At 34.7% G+C, this 25,143-nt stretch overlaps 1 protein-coding gene across 4 annotated transcripts in view; it reads right to left on the reverse strand.

Annotated features, from left to right (window-relative positions):
* LOC121730274 (neuronal acetylcholine receptor subunit alpha-7) overlaps nt 1–25,143 on the reverse strand; it is a 107,387-nt gene that overhangs the window by 50,508 nt on the left and 31,736 nt on the right. The window lies entirely within an intron of this gene.

Below are 25,143 nucleotides of genomic sequence, written 5' to 3' on the forward strand. Positions count from 1 at the left end.
ACGATATGTCTGTTTGACACGACATTTGACAGGAAAGTCCAAGTTGATCTTTTTATTTAAAATGTAAAAGAAAATTGATATTGATATGATAATAACTTACGTAATAACTTGAGACAGAAGGTCTCCTAGGTAGGGACTGAATAAATTAACCGACTTGTTATTGCATGGATCCAGATCCATGCAATTCCAAATCAGATCCAGAACAAAAAGTATCCTATGTCTCTCTATGGACTCAAAGTATCTCCATACCAAATTTCAACAAAATCGGTTCACCGGTTTAGATTATTGCTCCTACTCATAGACCTAAAAATCCCTTCCATCTCTATAGTACACTATAATGAAATATCCACTTTGAGCATGTTCGAGTATTTGATATCCCCCGCAGGTCCGCGTTATTAAATAATATTTACTGGCATTTTGTACGGCGGTAATTGAAAACCCGTGTCGCGTTGTTACTCAGCACTTTAAATTTTCCGACTACCCGTCGGCTAGAGTAGAATAGTCTTTATTGCAAATGTACATAAGGTGTTACAGCTACACTGAGCTATATTATATCAATATTATAATAGTCTTTCTTGCAAATGTACCATCTAGGAAATTGATTCCTAGGCAGTTGACGGACCAACAACATGTGGTCGGCTTATATCAATTCAATGTTAGCTGTGATCGGTCGGATGGGTTTGAGTTTGAGTATACGTGGGAGAGCCATGCTTCGGCACGAATGGGCCGGCTCGACCGGATGAATACCACGTTCTCACAGAAAACCGGCGTGAAGCAGCGCTTGCGCTGTGTTTCGCCGAGTGAGTGAGTTTACCGGAGGCCCAACCCCTAACCCCTACCCTATTCCCTTCCCTACCCTCAACTATTCCCTTCCCTTCCCTACCCTCCCATATTACCCTATTCCCTCTTAAAAGGCCGGCAACGCACTTGCAGCTTTTCTGATGCTGCGAGTGTCCATGGGCGACGGAAGTTGCTTTCCATCAGGTGACCCGTTTGCTCGTTTGCCCCCTTATTTCATAAATAAAAAATAAAAAAAGTTAACGCGACCAAATTACTTAGGTCCACCATCTACCTAGGAATCAACTTCTCTGATAGTACATAAGGTATAACAGATACATACTATGCTATATTACTGCAATAAAGACTACAATAAGGACCAGACCACAACACTGCGTTGCGGCGTCGTATCACAAAAACAACTTATAAAAAAGCAATGTAATTTTTTGCGATGCAACGTCGCAACGCAGTGTTGTGGCCTGGCCCTTAAAGTAGTCTTTATTGCAAATGTACGTAAGATGCTATATTAATGTTAGAATAAATAGTCTTTATTGCAGATGAACATTATGGTGTTACATCTACACAATGCTATATTACTTTTAAAGTAGTCTTTATTTATTATTTAAGACATTTCTTTTAATGCCCGAATAACATTATATGAAAAAAACAACGTTTTTCTATTTAAGTTAGTATTTTATAAAAGTTTGTACATGTTTGAAACACTAACCAAATTATAAACAAACTTTTTATCGCCGTACATAAGTCATAACTCATAACAGAGCGACATTAAACGACAAACTCCCATAAGTAATCGAAACTTTCATCCGCCGTAACTAGTTCGGCAGCCATGATAAGGGAGGGAAAGAGAGAAATATATTAAGTAGTGAGAGAGAAAATAGCCACTGCTTAACGCTCGATTTCAAAGAAAATCAATTTGCGACAAGAAGTCTTTTCTATCTCTAAAACTTTTACTGTAAATGGTTCGAAAGGTTTTAAACCTCGACGAAATTTGCTAAGCGTTTCAGCTATGTAAGCTTGGAGTTATTTAGATACAATTCTTACTTAATTAATAATTACATAAAATAACGTTTTTAACTAGACTCCTTTTTATATTAATCATACTACTTTAAGCCCTACTACTAGATTTTGTGTTCAAATACGCCAAGAAAAGTGTTCATATACGCTGGGTGGAACATTTTAGTAAATAAGGAACCATTATCTATCGCAAACCCAGCATTAAAAGATAAATTTCTAAAAAAATCAAGCATAATATTAGTAAACGTAACTTAGGCATTAATCAGCACAACATCTAAGTATGAGAGTAAGCTAAAGTTAAGTGACAAAAGCACGGGAGTTAAGTCGACAGCTTGTCAGATTACATCCTTGGCGTATCTTTCGTTGCTCTACAATTAGGCTGCCTTTCCACCAGAGCTGAGCGGAGCTGTGTTGCGAGGAATGTGTTTTTGAGAACCAATGGAATTGCTTCATTGACATGACTTTGCCATGACATCGCTCAGCGCGGCGATGCTAGTCGTCGCTCCCAACTTTGATTGTGTGTAGGACCTTTTAAGGCCCCCATACATACAAGGAGGCCGACCTGATAAGACTCGTACGCACATATGGGAACTCACAAAAAATGGCAAAAATGTGGCCCATAGCCTGTAGTGTAGTGACACTGCAGGCTACGAGCCACATTTTTTCCACCTCATTCAATAACCGGTGCAAATACACATCCATACTAATATTGTAAATGCAAAAGTGTGTTAGTTTGTAAGTCTGTCGGTCTGTCAATTCTTTTTCTTTTGACTTCACATAAGTTGGTAAAAATTACTATAAAACCATAACTGTATTTTACGTGTATTGTCGAAAATAGTTAATAGAATCAGGCGTTACTTTGCGGAAATTCATAGCTTAAAATTTAACGCGCATTTCGCGGAATATTGCTAAAAATAATATCAATCTTATTGTCGAAAAGACATATTAATATTATGAGTGTTACACTTTTTTCAACAAGCATAAATCATAGGTCGGTACGTCGCTGTTCACATATTTTACACTTTTCAATTACACTTAAAAGGTCAAAACCTTTCGTCGGACCCGCCCACAATAATTTAATCCATTAACTTTTGACCGTACTTAAAATTATTAACATTTACTGAAGAACAACGCTACCCGCCTACAATTGGCACCCCCTTTTACTACACAATTTCAAGAATAGTTTTATGCAGACTATTGTGAACAAATGATGAGTTTAAAAAACTGTAATATAAATAATCAAGATGTTTAATAAAATGTCCTTCTAACATGCTGCATCATTACAAATATGTCACCTTATTTATTACCAGTGTTCTGCCCCGGCTCCGCCCGTGGTACACACATAGCCTTTAGCACTCAGGGATATCTTAGCTATATATTGGTGAAAGAATTTTTTAAATCAGTTCTGTAGTTCCTGAGATTATTGCGTTCAAACAAACAAATTTTTTAGCTTTATAATATTACTAGATGTTCAGCGCGGCTTCGCCTGCGTAATTTAGGAATTTATTTATTTATTTATAAGGACACCAAACAGTACATACATTAAAAAATTATGGAAATGATCATAAATAGTCAACAGGAGCTGATGCATGTACCTTAGTAGGTGACACAGCATTTACAATAGCAAGTTCAAACACAATATTATAACGCTACAATAATTAAATTAATTATAAACTAACAGTAAAATTCATATTAAACTTAATTACAAACGAATAAAAATAATAATAATAAGTCAATAAAAGAAAAACACAATAAACAGAAGTCAGAAGGATAAAATGAATCACATAAATTGTAAAAAAATATTAATGATAAAAATAAAAATTAATAAAATCTAAAATAACATAATATTAAATAATTCATTATTTAATTGAATTGATATAATTTAGAACATGCAAAAAATTAAAATTGTGACAATGTATAATTACGTTTAGAGATAAAATTAATAAAAAAATAAAAAATTTTGCAGTTCATTAACAAAGGATAATTTCATTTAATATAAAAGTGACCAAAAATTTTATTTTTAATTTTCTTTTTAATTTAATAAATTTCACGGAAACCGTACATTTTACCGCAAAAATAGCCTTTTTCTCTTTACGTGGTCTATTCTTCATGTGTGCCAAATAACATAAAAATTGCTCCAGTAGTTCTTAGATAATTAGCAATTTCAAATAATTTTCCGCATTTCCTCTATTTCTTCGCTCCTATTTGTCTTAGCGTGATCAAATATAGCCTATAGCCTTCCTCGATAAATGGGCTATCTAACACTGAAAGAATTTTTTAAATCGGACTAGTAGTTCCTGAGATTAGCGCGTTCAAACAAACGAACAAAAAACTCTTCCGCTTTATAATATTACTTCTAGTATAGAAGAATACTCGTAGATATAGATTAATATATATAAAAGTAATAGAAAACCGAACCAATAGTTTATCCGCTATGAGGGCATATACTTTATATATTATATACAACCTACAAAGACTATCAAAGTCCCTTTCTTTAAAATTTGCCGCAGTCGAGTAATAGGAGATATAATTATGATGCTGTGAACTATTGCAATATTTACAAAATATGTTAATATTATGACAATATAGTAATACCACAATCAATATTATAATCGCAATTGCCTCTGTAGTCTCAATGTACGCGAAGCTCAAAGACTCATTTTGTAATAGACTCCTCAGTATGTTTGCAATTCGAAATGTAGTATGTAAATCAGAGTCCACATTTAAATTAAACCAAACCGCCGGCCACGCCGTGCTTAATTCAATGTGATTCATCACGCAAAAACCGAGTGCACGGTTAGATTGTGGCCACGCTGCTTCGGTGCATTGCGTCGTTGGACCAACGCAGTGTATTTTCCAGGCACCTTAACATAGGTGCTAGGGATATAACGACTTGCAGATTTTGCGAGGAAGAGGTTCTTGATTGTCCTGTTCTACAAAAAAGTAAAAACGATACCTTGTGCGAGCTCTACTTTAAATAAAATCCGTAGCACCCCAATTACATCGTTCAATTCATGAGTAGCATAAAACATGATACATAGCAACATAACACAAGACAGTGACAACAGTCAGCAACCAACCAACAGTAGACAACAGTGCAACGCGGCATTTCCCCCGCCCAGTTCATCTCTTGTTCGTCGTTCTGTCAAAAGATTGCATCTGACCACGTAGCATATTATCATAAAATATATTATGTGGAAAACGTTGCGGTGGCGCAACGCAACACAGGGAGCAACGTGGCTTTGCTTTACCGTAGCACACGCAGGGAATACTAACCGAGTACGGTTGGGGACATTATATAAATGTCCCTCATGGCGAGCATGGAGTAAGAGATTAAGGCTGTTTATTTAGGGCAGCAACTATACGAGCGACTTCATTCAAGACGTCAGGCCATTAAGAGTCTTCTTCTAAGAGAAGTACGATTCACGAGTTAATGTGATTTACTCTTGAATTTGTCAAATATTCATACTAATATTGTGATTGCGTAAGAGTCTCTCTCTGTTTATTTTGTATACAGTATTGTACATAAACATTGCAAGAAAAGTAAAATATATTTAAAGACTGGATAACATAAACGATACATAAAAAAATATGGCTACTGCGCACGTTCCTTCACTAAAATAAAAAGATACTACCAATAGATTCGGTCCTTCGAGCTCTCGGCGCAGTAAATGTGATTGGAAGGGATCAAACAAATGAAACCGGTGGTCTGCGATGATATTTTATCAATACAAGAGACAATTTGCTCGGTCCACTATCAGAATTAAGGACAATATAATAAATAATAATATTATATACCACAATTTTACAAAATATGTTCTGATCAGGTATTATGGTTTTGGGGAAATCTTTTGATGTTCCAGTCTATTAGGAGCCCTAGAACATTTTTTTTATTACTATTAAGCTAATTTTTTGTAAGTTTAACTATAACGGTTTAGCCAAAATAAATAATACCAAAATATTATCAAAAAGCTATCGTGATCAGTAATCCATAGTATATAAAATTATAAATGCGAAAGTGTGTCTGTATGCCTGTTACTTCTTCACGCCTAAACTGCTGAACCGATTTTGCTGAAATTTGGAATGAAGGTCCTTCGAGTTCTGGGAAAGGAAATAGGATACTTTTTATCCTGCAAAAATGTACGGTTTCATACGATACACGAATTTGAACAAAGTTGCAGGCGTCATCTAGTAATAATACAGACAAGAGCATACAGCATATTGCTGTATTTCACCTGTCATTGGAAGTCATTTAATCTATAAGTTACTATTGTTTGTACTTTATTGAATGAGTGAGATGATATTCTGTTGGTGAATCGAAATAAATAAATGAATAACAATCCGTATTTAACATTTTTTATGAACGTAAGTATTCACCTATTCAATTATGTAAGAATTCACCTCAGCCAAACTGGACAGGCTCGTTCGTTTAATTAATTAATGTTAGTTATCTAATATATAAAAATAAGTCGGGTTTTCCTTCCTGACGCTATAACTCCAGAACGCACGAACCGATTTTTTTGTTTGTTTTGCATTCGTTAGAAAGGTCTCAGGCTCCGTGAGGTCTATAGAAAAAAAATCAGAAAAAACTTCAAGAGAAAAGCAGGAAAACATGGAAAAACATTTTATGGCAAACAACGTTTGCCGGGACAGCTAGTTGTTGCTTTTGATAAATACAGCGCATTCGTGCCAGTAGACCTTATATCATCAAATACGATCCTAAAATCCATCTACTACGTGTTTTACTCAGAGAAAACTGGCGGTGGTGTCCGTATGAGCACACCACATACACGCAACATGTGCTTTTAGATAGCAGTTGGCACCGTGCCGTACAGACCGACAATGTACAGTTCACGACATGTGTTTCATACTAAAAATTGAACTTTAACTAAACTACTACAATGAGGGAAATTATATAATTCGATAAGATAACAGCTCATATTACGAAGCTATTAAAATAATTTAATATTGACTTATTAGTTTCAATTGTGTGATTTTTTGATGTATTACACAATACACATAAAGACCACAATTATAACTATGTTATAAAGACTTCAGACCCTTTAGCCATGACGTTTCCTTTATCGCTTCGTTATAGAATCGCCGATCAAAATATATGGAATTCTCAGAGGCTGTCGTCAATAAGACGTTGACGTTCGACTTGTCAAGTGTCGATTCCATACATTTTTATTGGCGATTCTATAAAGAAGCGATAAATACAACGTCTTGGCTACAGGTTCAGGTATCACCTCGCCACTGGTTTTGGTGACTGTGGTAGACTTCAATGAAACCAGTCTAGCTACACAGACCAAGTGTCAAAGTATGTGGTAAGTTCACAGAAATCACGTTCTCTCTTGCACTTCTCCTGTTTCTAGCTTGCGAGATATTTACTGACTCCAGACCAGGGGGGTGAGCTAAAATCTTTTCGTTTTCGCTTCGTTATAGAATCACCGATGAAAATGTATGGAATTGACATAAGACGAGTCGAACGTCAACGTCATGTTAACGAACGCTTATGTCAATTCCATACATTTTCATTGGATTCATAGCTCAAAAAAGTACACTGCGTTTAAAAGGTCCAATACTGTGTAATAAAAATAGATGACGCCCGCAACTCCGTATCGCCAAAACTCGTTTATTGCACGCGAAACGTACATTTTTCCGGGATAAAAAGTATTCTATGTCCTTTCCCGGGACTCAAAGTATCTCTATATCTAAAGTTTAGGCGTGAAGAGATAACAGACAATCAGACAGACAGACGGACAGATAGACATACTTTCGCATTTATAATATTAGCATGAATATTTTTATTTCCGTCCTTTACTGCATTTGAGTGACATTTTAAATTTTTCAGTAAAAGTAAACAATATACACCATAGAATTAGCCATCTCTATTGCTATGCTGGCGACTGTACCTGGCTGTAGGTACAACCGCGCCGCATGACGTTGATTGAGATTTGGTTTTGTGAAAAAACCCAAACCATTTTCCTTTACGCCCAGCTCGAAATGAAACAAAACTTGTGAAATATTTTATCAAAACAAAGCGGTAACATGCGACAGAGAATTGCAAAAAAGATTTTGTTTACTAACATAAAATTTAGGTGTTATGTAGTTTGTGCAGAAAGAAAATAAAGCCCATCGAAAAATCGTAAGTTTTTCAAAAATAGTTCCACTAATGGGCTACTGCGGTAGCCCATATTATGATAATAATATCATCTATGTGTAACAAAATATGTTGTCATGTCGGCTTTATTTAATTTTTATAATGAATTAATTTCGACGATAACCTAATGTAAATTTTTACACTATGAAAGAATGCTTAGAAAAAAAACTATCTAACATATAAATTCAAATCAGTAATTATTGTTGCTTACTCTAGTGTAATCTTTTGTAGAAGATGTTCACTTTATTTTTATTAAGCCAGTAAACTAGCGGTAAATTCTCGTACATGTATTTTTACTCGTTCTCTGCATGTTATAGACTCTTGAGCTAAATAAATGGCTTGGGATGTACTTACAAATCTCTTAACATAAGCTATGTATCTGTACTTACCATACGAAGAATATCAGAGTAAATCATAATCATAATTTTATTTGCTAGAATATGGTAACAAATTGATCTTAACATTAAATATTAGAGAACACATATTCTGCTAAAAGCATGCAAATTTTTGTATCTTAAGTGCTAATTAGTTACAAAATTTATCAAAAGAATAACATTTTAAAATAAGTAAATAATTAATGTCACAGCTCTATCAGTCAAATTCATTAAATAAAAAATACTATTAAAACAATAAAAATTTAAAAGTAAGTCAATAAATTAATAATATCACAAATCTATAGTCAAACTCCATTTTTCCCCAATATGCACATCATGCGAAGGACTGTGTCATGTTGAGCCCCCAGAAGACGGCTCTGACATAGACGAAGAAGAAACTGAAGAAAGAGAGAGAGGTATCTTGGATCTCACAAGTTATTTTGTAGTCATTCATCTCTCCTTGATATATGATATGTGTCTCACCTATTTTTATTTTCCAGGAGGACGACTCCCAACGCTGACAATGGAGCAATCAGACCCTGAGCCAGGACCCGATGCCATCGAAGAACCTCAGTACGATACGGAAGGTATGTTTAATCTCACAATTTGTTTTGCAATCTTCATCTCTTCTTGATAAATGACTTAACTTTAAACTTTTATTTTCCAGAACAAGCAGATCCAGGACTCATCGTTATCGAAGAAACTCAGCCATGGCCTTCCCAAAGACAACGGCTCATATAAATTTTGCATATTATTATTTATAATCATAATAATATATGATCATAAGTAACGAGATTAAAGTTTTATTTTGTTACGAGTTCTACCTTTTTTTGATACCTACTGAATTAGCATAATTTTTTCCTTTTTTCATTTTAATTACTTGTGTGGAAAACCAGGTGACATTTATCAAATGACAGCATCCATAAAAATCAAATATTGAAATGTAAAAAGTGGGTTTTGCATAAACTGCTAAAAATTTACAATATTCAACTCGCACTAGAAACCGAACGATTCGTCTGAAAAACAAACTTAATACTCCTATTTGTAGAGAATTTCAAGTACTTTAATTTTTGTAAACAGACCATTTACCAAAAGTTAATAGTTTTCGAGTTTTAAGCAAAAAACCGGAAAAAAGCAAAAAAGACCGTTTTTTTTCTGGTTTTTTTAATGTTGCGTATCGAAATTTTGTCCGCAAACCTCAAAATCGGATTAAGCACCCTAAAACACAAATGGAATGAAAAAATCAGAACTACCCCAAAACTTTCCTAGCAAAAATACAATTCAACTGAACTAAACGTTTTTGCATCTTAAATATAAATTCCTTATCTACGGCATTTCCCAAAAAAATTATGCCGTACCTCATGACTGACTAAAGTAATAAATAACTTTCAAAAATTCTAAAATTCTTTTATCGCCTCACATTTATAATATTACCCTGTATAACTAAACTAAATGATAATAATTAAGGGTGTGTACGTATTCCTTGTAGAGAGTTCACTGTGAAAGAAGCAGCGCTGAAAGACATACAAATTTTTCACTTTTGTATGGGCAAACGCCGGAGCGTAACAAGTTTCCCCATATAAAAGCGAAAAAAAACCTACGCCTAAGCTACTTTCACAGTGAATTCCCTACAAGGAATACGTACACACTCTAAATTATTATCACTCAGTTTTGTTACACCTTGTATATGTTGCAGTCTAAACTCCTAACCAGTCAAAAGTACTATTGACTAGCAAAATCAGTCAAAACTACTTTTGACTGTATTCTTTAGTCAATAACACTTTTGACTAAAATAACAGTTAAAAGAACTTTTGCCCAATGAAGCTGGTTAAAAGTGATGCAGTCAAAAGTGGTTTTTCATATCGAAAATTTTCCTATGTCCTTTCTTGGCACTCAAAGTATCTGCATGATATATATATGCATATATATATATATATATATATATATATATATATATATATATATATATATATATATATATATATATATATATATATATATATATATATATATATAAAAAATATAATATTTTTTTTATATATATATTTTTTATTATTTCTCGTGTCACAGTTTTCGTTGCCATACTCCTCCGAAACGGCTTGACCGATTCTCATGAAATTTTGTGAGCATGTTAAGTAGGTCTGAGAATCGGCCAACATTTATTTTTCATACCCCTAAGTAATAAGAGTTGTTCACCCTTAAAATTATATTTTTTATTTTTGGACGAAATTTTTTGTTTTTATTTTTTTATAATGTGGCATTAAAAAATACATACAACCCTAAATTTTTACTTTTTATTATCAACCCCTATTTTTTTATAGCCATTTTAGTAATTTAATCATTGTTCATCCCCGGTTTATGTGGCAAAACAACGTTTGCTGGGTCAGCTAGTATATATATATATTTATAATTGGAATCTTGGAATCGGCTCCAACGATTTTCATGACCTTTAGTATATAGGGGGTTTCGGGGGCGATAAATCGATCTAGCTAGAAATCATTTTTAGAAAATGTCTTTTTATTCGTGTTTTATCGATAATTGATAAACTGAAAAATATTTTTCTTCCTGGCATCTATTGGCGAATAACAATATTATTTTGTGAGCAACTAATTGCTTTAACGACACAACAACAGCTAAAGCTATTCCAGCAGATGATGGCGTTGTTAGGTAACACGAAGTCAATGAGTGTTTGCTATACCGAGCAAAGCTCGGTCATCCAGGTACTATGGATTAATCCGTCGATCGTGTAAAAAAGAGACGCAATATAATTTCTATTGTGTCTCGGTCACCGGTGACCGTGTGGGGCTTGTTGAATTAAAACGTGTAAGTTACTTCTTATCGCTTTATTACCTCCAATTTTGTATTTGACGCAACATTTCATTAACCTTTTCATGTTGGTTCAATAGGAACCGACCCAATATGTTTGTTTAGTGTTTATAGTTTTTCAATCTCGGCGTCGCGGGTAATATTCCGTTCATTTTCCACGCCGTCGGCCTTCGAGCTTCGGCCCCAAATAAAATATTCACGCGCTGACAGGACCTGTCAGATGGTGTCAGGCCTTGGAACTACGACGTGGGATAGATTAGATGTTCGCTGACGGCTAAATATTGCCAGGATTTTTTCCGTAAGACTACAAAACTATTACTTGGAAACTGTGAACTCGTTCACATTTTATATGACTTAGGAACTATGATAAAGATTACTAATGTGAACTGATAGCAGTCCATCAAATCAATTATGCAAGTGGGTCTAAAACTTTGTTCTAACAGTACGAATATCCCGGAAAGAGCAGAGTTAAGGGCATATGATGCAGTTGACAAAGCATAAATTATTAAAGATGCATGTACAACTCTACACATCATCAAAACAAGCCATCAAGGTATCTGTAAATTGTTATCAGACACACAAAAATTTATTATCATCAAATACGAAATCTCAAGAAACCGTAGTTCAAATACAATATTTAAGAAATATTAAAGAGAGTGTCGAAGCGACGTAAAATGTCCCCTCGTTTAATGAAGCTAATTATATTACTGATCATTTCTATTGGCCGGAACTGACAACTTTTTATTATTTTAATGTTAAGTGACGCTTAATATGACGATTTTTCTTTTGACAAAGACAAGGTATTTAGGCTAATAAATTAAGAAGAAATTATACATAAGAATTATAAAATTTATGTGGTTCGATCATATTCATAATTCGGTAATAATGCCGTTGCCTGATGGCAAGAATGCTCTGAATACACCTTGTATAACAAAACTAAATGTTAGTATTTTAGGGTGTGTATGAGACCCCTGCTGTTGTGTTGACTGTTAAAGTAGTATATACACACCCTAAAGTATCATCACTTAGTTTTGTAACACCTTGTATACCTAATATTTGGGCCCATTTTGCCATTTGCGTTAATGGTGCTATATCCTGATTTTTTTAAATCTTCAGCACATAATATTTAGTTAAACGCAACAAGTAGCAGCGATAATGCATGAAACTAAAGATTTCAAGATATATTTTGTAGAAAAAGTATCAGAGTGGTCGTAAACTGGCAACTTGAAACCGTTAATGTTACAATATTTATGTCTTTGGGAATTTACGGCGGCGGCAGGCGAATATGATACCTGTACCCCAGAGATTTCTTCATGTTTTAAAAAGATATTTTTTTTCTTAAAAAGCAGGAAAAAAGTTATTCTAGCTTATGACGATAATGTTACATTAAAACGCTGGACAAAATATAAAGTCGATGTTACTCAAAACATACCGTACACTTTTTAGGGATAAAAACTATCACATATCCTTTCTCGGGACCCAAAGTATCTCCTTACTAACTTTCATCAAAATCGGATCAGCGGCTTAAGCGTCAAGACAAACAAACAGACATGTCTTTATTTTTTTATGAAATGAAATATAAAAAAGGGGTCACCTGATAGAAAGCAACTACCGTCGCCTATTGACACTCGCAACATCAGAAGAGCTGCAGGTGCGTTGCCGGCCTTTTAAGAGGGAATACGCTCTTTTCTTGAAGGTTTGCAGGTCGTATAGGTCCGGAAATACTGCTGGTCACAATTCGTTCCAGAGTCAGTGGGCGGCAGAAAGTATCACATATTATAGTATAATATTGGTCAAAACCAAACATTTGTTCTGCACCGTAAAACTCACTAAAAGTAAATGAAATTTCATAATTTTAAAAGCAAAATGTTCATGAAGCGTAAAAAGTACTGCACGTGATGAGTGTAAACCAATATTTGAAAACCTCACATTCAACCTTTTCGAATATCGATTCTGAAAAGCTCCAAATTGTCCCGATCATAGATGAGTCCTCGACAAATACTCCATTTGAAAAATTGAACCTTTATTTTGGAGCTTTGCATTTGACGAACATAAATATTTTATGATAGATCAAATGTTATTTGGTACTCAATTTTATTGTTATTTTATATATCCTAAATTTTTCATTTCATTCAATGAGTTTTGTAACGCGCGTAACATGGCGCGATGAGCTAGACAAATACGAACGGTTGGCCTACGGCTGCGTTGGATCGAGAGAACTGGAGAACTTTGGGGGAGACCTTTGCCAAGCAGTGGGACAGCATAGGCTCTTAAAAAAATTCAATGAGTTTAAATTTTTTAGTAACTAAAATATGTTATTTTATACATGGGCTTACACTATTAAAACTATTGCGTACTGACTCCAAATTGGATAGACACAAAATGAATTAATCCAAAACCAAAACGATTTCCTAAACTTTATATCCGCATCAACATTAAACATCTTTGTCTTTAAACACGTTCATGCTCAAACCGCGGAATCCGTTTGACGATAATTTGGGTTTCGTTAGATAGGATACTTTTCATCAAAATACGGTTACCGATAAATGATTTTCAACACAGATTTGCAAGCAACATATCGAAAAACTCGTGAGTTCAACAAATAGGAGCTGTGTACAAAACGTGGGTATAGAGACGAACGTGAAAATGTTCCGATCCGTTGGCTCCGATCTCTCTGATAGTTTCGTTTTTGTGCGTTCACTCGCGAAACTTAGCGATAAAATAGCTATCCAAATTTCAACGATCCGTAAAAGATATCAAGTTAAACCCTTTGGTTTTGTAATAGGAGTGGTTCTTTTTCGATATATCTTTACAACATATCGCTCAAAGTCTAGTCTGGTCCAAAATTGTTCCGATTAAAGCAACGTAGTTCATCGTATTTTATTCTGTGTCACTAAAAGAGTATCCTAAGAAACATCAGTTTATTATAATTTGTGCGACCAATTGACTATTTTCAAATTCACTTTCATATTAAGATTAATTAAGATTTTATTAAGTATTATTATTGATTTTAAATCCTTGAATATTTTTGTTAATTTAAATTTAATTTTCAGTTTTTTGTGCCATCCAATATAATACCTATTGGATGGCACAAAAAACTGAATGAAATAATTAGACGTAGGAAATACAAAACGTTAAAAACATATAGCCTATATCACTATAGCGATATTTGTTATGTGTACAAAATCGCTACGCTTATCGCTTCCGCGCGGCGTGTCCGTCTCCCTTACAAACGGTCGCCGAGCGCGCCGGCTTCCAGAAACGACGAGCGCACACGCCACTCCGCTGTAGGCTCTCATACGCACCACCTGTGTCCCTGCTATTTAGACTATCTGTGCTTACGTAGTTCGATCGTGATATCGTTTCTCATAATTTCACTTCATATTTTCGTTTGTGCTTTTCTATACTATTTTCTGTGCTATTTGTCACTCTTGTCATTTCACTGTGCTTCATCATTTCTGTGTAATCATCTTCATAATAAATTTCATTCTGTAAGTATTTTATCTTGTTTCCTTTCATCTTCCATATTCATTTAGTGTTAAGCGCTTCACGCATTATATACCTATCCTCCTTACTATTGCTTACATATCGGGTTCGAATCCCGATAGCGGAGTATATTTTATAGTTATATGTAAGCCGTAGGGGATAAATATTATCAGACATACAGACCGACAAATTTAGTTCCGAACTTAAGTACAGACAGACAGATCGACAGTTAGGTGGGGTGAATATTCTTTAGGATATTTGCCTCAAACCTACATCACTATTACATTACTTATCTATTGACACCACATTTGTGTCAAAACGTTCATCCATCATCGTCGTGGTCGGATGAAAAGCCAGCATTAGTCGTACAAGCTATCGGTGTCTCTGTAGTCTGCTCAAGGTAATACAGGCTGTCGAATCTTCATATCGTAAAACACATCCGAAAAATCCGATAATAACGTATATACGGGCGGGTGAAAATAAATCCAGCTCGCGACAACACCGCGTTAAAAGCGTGCGCCCCAGGGCTGCCGCAGTTTAGTGCCTATAACTCATACTAACGTGCTTCATAGGGCTACTGGATATAATAAAACATTAGAAAACTTTCGATTTGCAGAAAATGTAGTAAATTTTGTGATTTTTAGGTTCTTTTCTGTTGAAATCAAATGTTTTTATTGCATATTCACTGTGAAATGGAAGGTAAGGCGTCTTACTCATTGAATGGCTATGATGGCAAATTTACCAATCCTACTAATTATAAATGCGAAAGCCCATTTGTTTGTTACCTTTTCACGCTCAAACCGCTGAACCGATTTTGCTGAAATATGATATGGCGATACTTTGAGTCCCGGAAAAATGTATGGTTCCCGCGCGACATACAAACTTTGGTACAACGGAGTTGTGGGAGCTATCTAGTAGATATTATATTAAGGGCTTGTTTCAACACTTCCTGATAAGGCTATCTACCAATTAACTTGACAGATCAAGTATGGAGAAGTTGAGAGAACAAAAGTTGTGAATAGCCCATTAGGCACTTTATCAGAAAGTGGTAAAACAGGTCCTTAATCTATTAGTAAAAGATTACAGTGCAAGAGCACGTGATTCAATTGTCACTGGTCAATTTGTTTTCTGCTCTTATTCGCAAATACATGTTTGTCGATGCTGAACGCAATTAAAATACTCATTCGTTACTTGTGACGTTATTATTTTTTAATTAATTTGGCGTGTCAATTAAAAACTGGGATGTGCATCCCTACGACCGGCCGAACTCGCGCCAATTACGCGTGCACTTACGTGGCCATTCGGAAGGCCATCGCAAAAACAACCTTATCCCGCCGCGTTAAAGTTTGTTATAGCGTCAATACGAAACTTTCAATATCACTTTACTTTTCGTTTAATAAGCTCTCACAAATTTGTGCGAGCCATACTGTGACTTTATGAACGCGATGCTTTACCAAATTTTATCGGCAAAATAGCTTTTTGTGACCAATTTGAAAGAGGTTTTATGTGAAAGCGTGTTTTAAACTCTACATTTAAGTAAATTTTAAAAATTTCTGAAACTGTTCATAAAATATATTTTTATATCTATGGACGCTTCACACCACGTCAGTCTGTCCCCGTGCTAAGTACCTGAAGGACATGTGTTACGGGTACCAGACAACGGTAATATAATTAATACTTTTTTTTTTATAATATACATATATTTAAGATTTTTATTATATGATACACATCCATGACCCAGGAACTTTGAAAACTTTTTGTTCCGTCGGCGGGATTCGAACCCGCGACCCCCGGCTTGAGCTACCGACAGCCCACCCACTGAGCCACAAAGGTAATTGTTTTATGACCCTATTTTCCACTGCTACGCAAGGCCTCCCAGAGATCTATTTCTTCCTATCTACATGGCTTGTATTCATCCTCATTTGGCCATCGCTTTTAGCCATGATATCTTTATATTACGGTATATATATTCAAAAATTTGATCTTGTTTTCTACATTAATGTTTCATCAGGTTTCCCATTATACATTTCGTGTGCTCAACTCGTAATGTATTCTAATGAAAATCATGAATAAAGGTACTACAGAGCAACCTCTTATTTTCTCCAGCGTAATTTCGCCGTCCTGCTCATCATTGGTCGAGATTAAATAGGCCCTAGTGAAATTTTTCCAGCAGATTTTCATTTAAATTTAAATCTTGAGCTTTCGGAATAAGGTCGTATCTCACCTGCACCGGGATATTCTAATAACACCTAATGACATATATTGTAAAAAGTGAGGGAGACTTTATCCTCATTCTCGGGGGTTTAATCAATAAATGGAATTAAATTTGAAAAGTATTTCACCAGGTAAATGATAATATTAATATGTGATGCATCAAATCATGTTAAAGGTGTATATTATACAAAGTGTAACAAACTAATTGATAATACTTGAGGCTGTGTATGTGTTTCTTGTAGAGAAATCACCGTGAAATGAGCAGAGCTAAAAGAGCATTTTTATTAGTATGGATAAGCGCCCCTGCCTCATATTTCCATACAAAAGTTTTAAAAAATGCTATTTTTGCGCTGCTACTTTTACAGTGAACTCTATTCACGGGACTCATACACCCTCTGAAGTATTATCACTTAGTTTTGTTACATCCTGTATACAAAGTAGTTCTTCACTTTTAACAGCATTCTTTCTTGAGCACTCCCGTTACTTAATTAAATTAATATTATTCAATTAAGTTAGCAATTTAGGGCCAGTTTCACCACTTCCTGATAAGTGACGAATAGGCTATCCACCAATTACCTTGACAGATCAATTATGGAGAATCTGTCAAAAAAGTTGTGAATAGCCTATCCAGCACTTGATCAGAAAGTGGTGAAACGGGCCCTAAGACTCCATAAATAATTATTCTATCCTTCACTTTAAACGAAAACATCCAAATTATTATTTATTTATTTAAATGCACTGCAAATTGGTTCAATGCAGGAGCCAGCAAATATCACTTATCGGGGACATTTAAATTGTTGATTAAAATGTTAATACCGTGTTTGGCGGTGGTCCAACCTCGCGACTAACCAACAAACACCGCTATCTGGCCGCGGACGATTGTGTTCCGTAATCCGACTCCGACTCCAACTCGCCTTAATTTGGTTAATTGCTTTGTTAATCTCGGACTCGGCTCCCCCTCCTCCGTCCCCCCTCCCTCCTCCGTCGTCTTTCGCCTCGACCAATTAAGTCGTCAAATAAAACTGATAGTATCGTTTAATTGACTTGTGAGATTTGATTTTCTGTTTTGCCGTTACCTTTTTATTGCGTTATAAGACATAGCATTGTTTACAGGTGAAATGTTATGTAGGTGCCCCCTCACTGGGCATTCACGTGTAATGTAACATTATAGATTCGTTTTTGAGCATTACATTACAAAAATATCTCCCTGACCGACGAGCACGTGTAATGTAACATTATTTTTTTTTATTTAATTTGGGGCCGTCTATGGGCTCTGCGCCCATATCCTTTTTTTGTTATATTTGTATTGTTTTTCGCACCAAGGATAATTAAAATAATAATATTATTAATTGTAATAATGTAGTCCATCACGCCATGGACAATTTTTTTAATTTAATAATATAATAGAATATAATATACAATACTTATATTTGTAATACCTAATAAGTAACAACAATAAATATTTGTTGTGTAATGTAACATTCGACTTTGAGCATTCCATAGCTAGTTGATACCATAGTGTCAGATTGATGTTACAAGTTGAATCAAGATACAATACACTGTATCATTACAATGTGCGCATTGTAATGCTCGGCTCTCCTCGTTCACTGATGTAATGCTCGACTCTGTAACGTTACATTACAAGCGAATGCTCCTGGTGAGTGAGCACCTTTAGTTTTTATGTTAATAACTTTTGAGAACATTCAATTCAATGTAGTGCAGTTAATTCCTAAGGTAATTTCGTCTACACTGAGCCTTTAGGTGTTACATAAATGAAGCCAATATTACCAGCAAATGTTAGCCACTCTAATTGTACTGTAATGAGCGAACCATTACTGTAGCTTTGTTCGGTACTCCGACGATAAAAGCCACAAAGGTTGAGAAAAATCGTTTGTTTCTTTCTAGAAAGTGGAGAAATTACTAAAATAAAAATGTCATGTCAGAGACGGTCCGTTATTCTATAAAAAAGATACAACCTATTTATATTCAATCTCTGCTTGCACGTAGAAAATAACAAAGCTACAGCGTAGCACTGCTACGCCGTAGCGTGGCTACGACGTAGCACGCGTAGCACGTAGCGCTCTACATCTAATATTTAGAGTTCTCGTACGAATATTCAAGTGACTTGTGTTTCAACTTTCAGCCAAAGATTTAAATACAAGGATACTTGACAAAGGTATAGTCTATATAATATATATAACTCAAAGGTGACTGACTGATTGACATAGTGATCTATCAACGCACAGCCCAAACCACTGGACGGATCGGGATGAAATTTGGCATGCAGGTAGATGTTATGACGTAGGCATCTGCTAAGAAAGGATTTTGATAAATTCCAACCTCAAGGGGTTCAAATAGGGGATGAAAATTTGTATATAATAATACTTCTTAACGCGAGCGAAGCCGCGGGCAAAAGCTCGTATTATCATCATTTTAATTGTAATTTAGAATTCCATCGATCCATCACGAATAACAATGAATCGTCGCTGGAATAAACTGATTTGTTATAAATAACAAATAAAAAAATATTATTATTATTAAAACTAGTTAATGCCATTTTTGTGTACAATAAGTGCAGGAACTTACTATGAACCTTGTTGGCACTATAATCGCAACTCACTTTAGCAAAACTGTAATTTCGACACTCTTGAAGCGTCATGGAACATCTTTGTCTTTAAAGATCTTTGGTAGCATCACTTTATTATTTAGCGACTCTGAGAGATCTGCAACTTTGATGTTTAATGTATTAATTATTCCTCTAGCACTTTTTATTGGCAGACGCGAGTAAAATACTCATAATTTTAACTCGCAATAAAATATCCTGGACGCATCAAAAAATTGCTATTTTAAATGCATTGTTTTATTGTGAAAATTGTTTTTATACTGTACGTTTCTTTGACGGAAATTTATGTTTTATATCACTGTGCTAAAATAATGTCCATTTTTGTTTAAGAAAGTTCTGTTATTCTAAGCTACTTCGTTCACTAAGCAACTAATTTTCATTTGACAAACACGTTTAAAAATGTACCTTATTCAAGTTTAAGGGGGCGACTAACCCAAAATTTTCGATTTTATAATTCATTTTTATACTTGAAAATAAGCCTTGAATCGTTTCATTTTCTAAAATTAGATACTATATTATATTTCCAAGAATCCGATCTGAGCAAAAACACGATATCTCATAATTTTTCGATTGAAAAAAATCACAAAGATGCATCTAATTTTCACGAATTTTTCATTTATTGCCATAAACGTGCATTGTACTAAGTTAATATTTTAACATATCTATACTTTTATACTAATATTATAAAGAGGTAAACTTTGTTTGTTTGTTTAATTGTAATGAATAGGCTCAAAAACTACTGGACCGATTTTAAAAATTATTTCACCATTCGAAAGCTACATTATTTACGAGTAACATAGGCTACTTTTCATTTTGGAAAATATAGGGTTCCGTAAGATATTTCAGTTTTTTGGAAACAACCAGAAAATTTACTTATTTTGCGTACGCTGCCTAATCTATAAAAGTTAGAACCATACAATGTTCTAGGTAAATGTAGATCTTATAAATATCTACAAAAATGTACGCGACACACTATACCTATCTATGTCGAGTGAGGCACAACAACCATTTTTTTATTTAAAAATCTAGATTTTTTTGGACTACATTTAAACGCATTTAATTTTACTCATACTAATAATCCTTATCAAAATAAATTATTTCATCTCTAAGTACAGTTTATGCAGACAATATTTGGTCTTTGAATGATTAAAATTGGACGTTTGGTTTAGAAGTTATGGCGAAATTAAAGTATTGCGATTTACGCCCGTTTCGAAGTGGGCGCTACCAAGGCGGTGCGGTCGCGGGAGTTTAGATCTATGAGTATTGACTATTGAGTAGTAATGTATCTATCAGTAGTATCGACGGAGAGCTGACGACCAAATCAGTCATGTAGCTTCAGCTGTGTTAAAACTCCGTTAGCTACTTCCCTAAACAACCCTTGCTGATAATCTGCGTGCTGGCCGGCCGTGGGCGGTGGGTGTAGGAGTAGTGTTGTGGGGAAAAAAAGTAGGTTCAGATGAATCAAAACTCCGTTAGCTACTTCCCTGAACAACCGTTTCTGATAATAATCAGCGTGCTTGCAGGCCGTGGGCAGTGGATGTGGGAGTAGTGCGGTGGGGAAAAAAATTAAAAAAAATGTAGGTTCAGCTTAATTAAAACTTCGTTAGCTACTTCCCTGAACAACACTCTCTGATAATCTGCGTGCTGGCAGGCCGTGGGCGGTGGGTGTGGTAAAAATGAAAAAAAACTCTTTATATTTACTCTTTATATTATTATTTATTAGTATAGATTAAAAACTACTGAATCGATTTTAATCATTTATTCAGTGAGTGACATAGGCTATATATTTTATATCCGTGCGAAGCCGGGGCGGGTCGCTAGTTGTATAATAAAATTCTATCATTGAGAAACCGACCAAGCGGATTTTTAAAATGTTGTATATTTATCGAGTTACTAGCTGTCCCGGTGAACTTCGTGTCACTTTAAAACCTTCCCTGGACTTCTACGAATATTTTAAGACTAAAATCAGCCCAATCCGTTCAGCCGTTTTCGAGTTTTAGCGCGACTAACACATTTAAAAATCCATTTTTATATATAAGATTGAGAAAAAACTAATATGGCGATGAATCCGCGCCGTCCTTTTTGACCTGGCACATGAAAGGCGTGAGTGTGAAGAGAGAAGGACGATGTTTGTTTTTTTGGGTTAGTCGCCCTCTTAAGTGATTCTATTCCAAACTAACATACATAGTTTTTTATTTCTCAGTGATAAATAAAAGTTTCACGGTGAATTCGTGAAAGTTTAAATCTCAGAGACGTTCCGAGATCGTCTGCACGTTCGGGTCCGGCGCCATTTTACGATCCACAACAATATGGCGACAGACAACTCGCGAATATTTTATTTATACTGTTTATTCTTCAACTAGTTTGGAACATATTTCCAGCTTCAGTTGTTTTTGACGAAATGTTCAGCTTCAGTATTTATTTTTAACGATTAAAAAAACATTAAAGCATGTTCTGTAAGCTACGAATAATAAAGTTTTTATTATTTGTAGTCAGTAAAGAACGAAAATAAAAGTCAAATAATATAATATACAAGTTTCCATTTTCCATAGTCAAACAGGTTGTGTCTAAATTGTTTTTTGAAGTATCTGTAAACTATTTATAGTGGAGTCCTCTTGTTATATTAGGAACCAAATAACTAGACCATATTAATAAGATGTTTAATATTAAAAATAGGTAAATATAGTTGTATACACTTTTACGTCTGTGGTTGTATATTAATAAGGTGACATACACATGGCCTATTATAATAATTTCTAAAGTGTGAGTGACAATACAAATCAACTGGGCAAAAACGTCATTCTTTTTTATTTTAATATTTAGAACCAGTCCGACATGAACTAGTAAAAAGGTTCTAAACACTATTCAATAACGTAGAAGCTCACGCCAAACTACAATATTCAATGAACTAAAAGATTTACTTTTCTCATCTCAATATTAATAAAAGCCGCCTCAAACTTAATATAATATTCAAGTCAGTATCGAACATTTGTTTCGGAACAATATCAGGCCGACATGTAATGATTTAATATACCCACTCCACCCTTTGTGTGCCCATGTGTACCCACTCCATTTTTGCGCCCGTGTCTAGCGGCTGACGTTTATCACTAAAACAATAGGTTATGACTTGCTTCACTCTAACGTTATTATATTCAATTGAGGCTTACCAAATTCGTGATCATATTTTAATTAAACTGAGAAATTTAGCGATTCAACTACCGCATACAAAGATATTTTATAAATTAAGAGTATGTCAGAAAACGTGTGGAGAATATGTTAAAATATTCATTAATTGAAAACGACTCTTAGTGCGACAATAGAGTGTAAAATATAGAGATAATATTAAACATTTAATTGTTTTTTTCCAGAGGATTCGAAAGCTGTAGATTCGTTTGAATTTAGTACAAATAATAAGTAGACCGCTAGAAAGATCCTATGCTAATTTATTATAATTTTGGAGCATAATCAACACTTACAGTAGAGAGTTCCTTTACGCATATAAAGTAACAAATACACAATAATAATATATACTTTATTACATTCCACAAAATTATACAAGAAAATAGTAAAAGCTGAAAAAGACAACACAATTCTGGCGGCCTTATCGCTAAATAGCGATATCTTCCAGGCAACCATCTTACGAGTTACGACTAATACATTGATATTAAGATAACTCAAAACGAGTGGATGCATAATGTGCATAACAAACTCAAACTAATTAACACACACACAAAACAATTACAGCGAAAGTACACGATGAAAAACTATTCATTACCTACTACTTATGTTCCATCCATGTAATTAATGTCCAATGATTTAGTCGGAAAATAATTTTAAGGTTGTTTTTTTAAATGCGTTTAGGTTTTCTGACTGACTTATAATAAGGCAAAAAGTTCCATTAGCGCACTGCGTGGGCCGAAAAGAAGTTACCAAAAATGTTTGTCTTTTGAACAATGAATTTGAGGAATGAGGAACATTTAATTTGAAAGCAAAACACAATGTTTCGGACGGGGCAAACTCAGTAACTTCCAAAACTGGACAGTGGACAGGTTATTTACTTTATTATATCGCAAAATGTAGTTTTAGTGGAGTCTGTAAACTAATAAGCAAGCAAAAAACAGCAAACTTACTAATTTAGAAAAATCGAGCGAAGAAATAGTGAACGTATAAAGACACTTAGTTCGAACATGAGCGCTCGCAATGCCCGGGGCTCGGGAACTTCGGGACAAAAGTGGAGCCTTCAATAGGACCTGTTACTGTTGTTACTGCTTATTCACTCAGAACCTACGAGTTATACGTGTAAACACCATTATTCCTCCAACAATAAGCAAAAGAAATGCAGTTTACATTATGAAATATGAATGTGATTATGGTGGTATTCTTTGCTTTTAACGTATTTTATCTTTAGGTAGCATTTTCCCTCTCACGTTCACACAAATATTAAAACACTATTTACACAGATTAATAATAGTATGTATGGTGGCTTTTTTAGGGTTCCGTACCTCAAAAGGAAAAAACGGAACCCTTATAGGATCACTTTGTTGTCCGTCTGTCAAGACCCTTTTTCTCAGGAACGCGTGGAGGTATGAAGCTGAAATTTATATCAATTACTCAGGTCTACTGTCCCTTGAAGCTGTGAAAAAATCAAACTTCTAAGCCAACGCAATCAAAAGATACAGCCGTTTATGCCGCAAATTTTCGACACTTGCAAGGGAATCAAAACCTACAGGGTGCTTCCCGTGAACTCAGAATCTTGAAATTTGGTACGAAGCAACGTCTTATAGCATAGATAAAGGAAAAATTACGAAAACCATAAATTTTTAGTTACATCACATAATATATTTTTTTTATTAATTTTAAACTTACTACCCATTTCCTCATAAACGCGTAGAGGTATTAAATTGAAATTCATACCAAATACTCAGGTCTATAATACCTTTAAGCTGTAACAAAATCAAACTTCTATGTCAACGCAATCAAAAGAAACAGCAATTTAAGCTGCATATTTTGAAACTCGCAAGTACTCGCAAGGGAATCAAAACCTAAAGGGTACTTCCAGTCGACCTAGAATCTTGAAATTTGGCATGAAGCAACGTTTTATAGCACACATAAAGGAAAAATTCCGAAAACCTTAAATTTTTAGTTACATTACAAAATATATATTTTTTAATAAATATAAACTTATTACTTTTTTCCTCATGAACGCGTAGAGCTATCAAGTTGAAATTCATATCAAATACTTAGATCTTTGTACGGAACCCTCGGTGCGCGAGTCCGACTCGCACTTGGCCGGTTTTTTGTCTGTCAAGTGTATTTCTAGACAGAAATGTTGAGTAAAATGTTAAATGACCATTTTGACTAGTGAGAGTAATGCTGAGTACTCACATACGGTTTTGCTCGATCGAGCAACAATGTGGAACAAAACCCGGCATTTCGTCCACACATTCAGCATTGCTCGATATTTTTATTCTAAATCGATATATTTAATTCCATCAAGCTGGCTCGATGCGAGCCTTCGAGCTGTCAGTTTTGCAGTCCACACAGTAATTACTCAATTTGGAGTAAAACATTTGAGCAAAACCGCATGTGAGTACTTAGCACAAGAATTTTTGTAGAAAAATATACTTTTCGTAATATAATATAAA

This window comes from Aricia agestis, chromosome 9, assembly GCF_905147365.1.
Source record: "Aricia agestis chromosome 9, ilAriAges1.1, whole genome shotgun sequence".
NCBI classification, from domain to species: domain Eukaryota; kingdom Metazoa; phylum Arthropoda; class Insecta; order Lepidoptera; family Lycaenidae; genus Aricia; species Aricia agestis.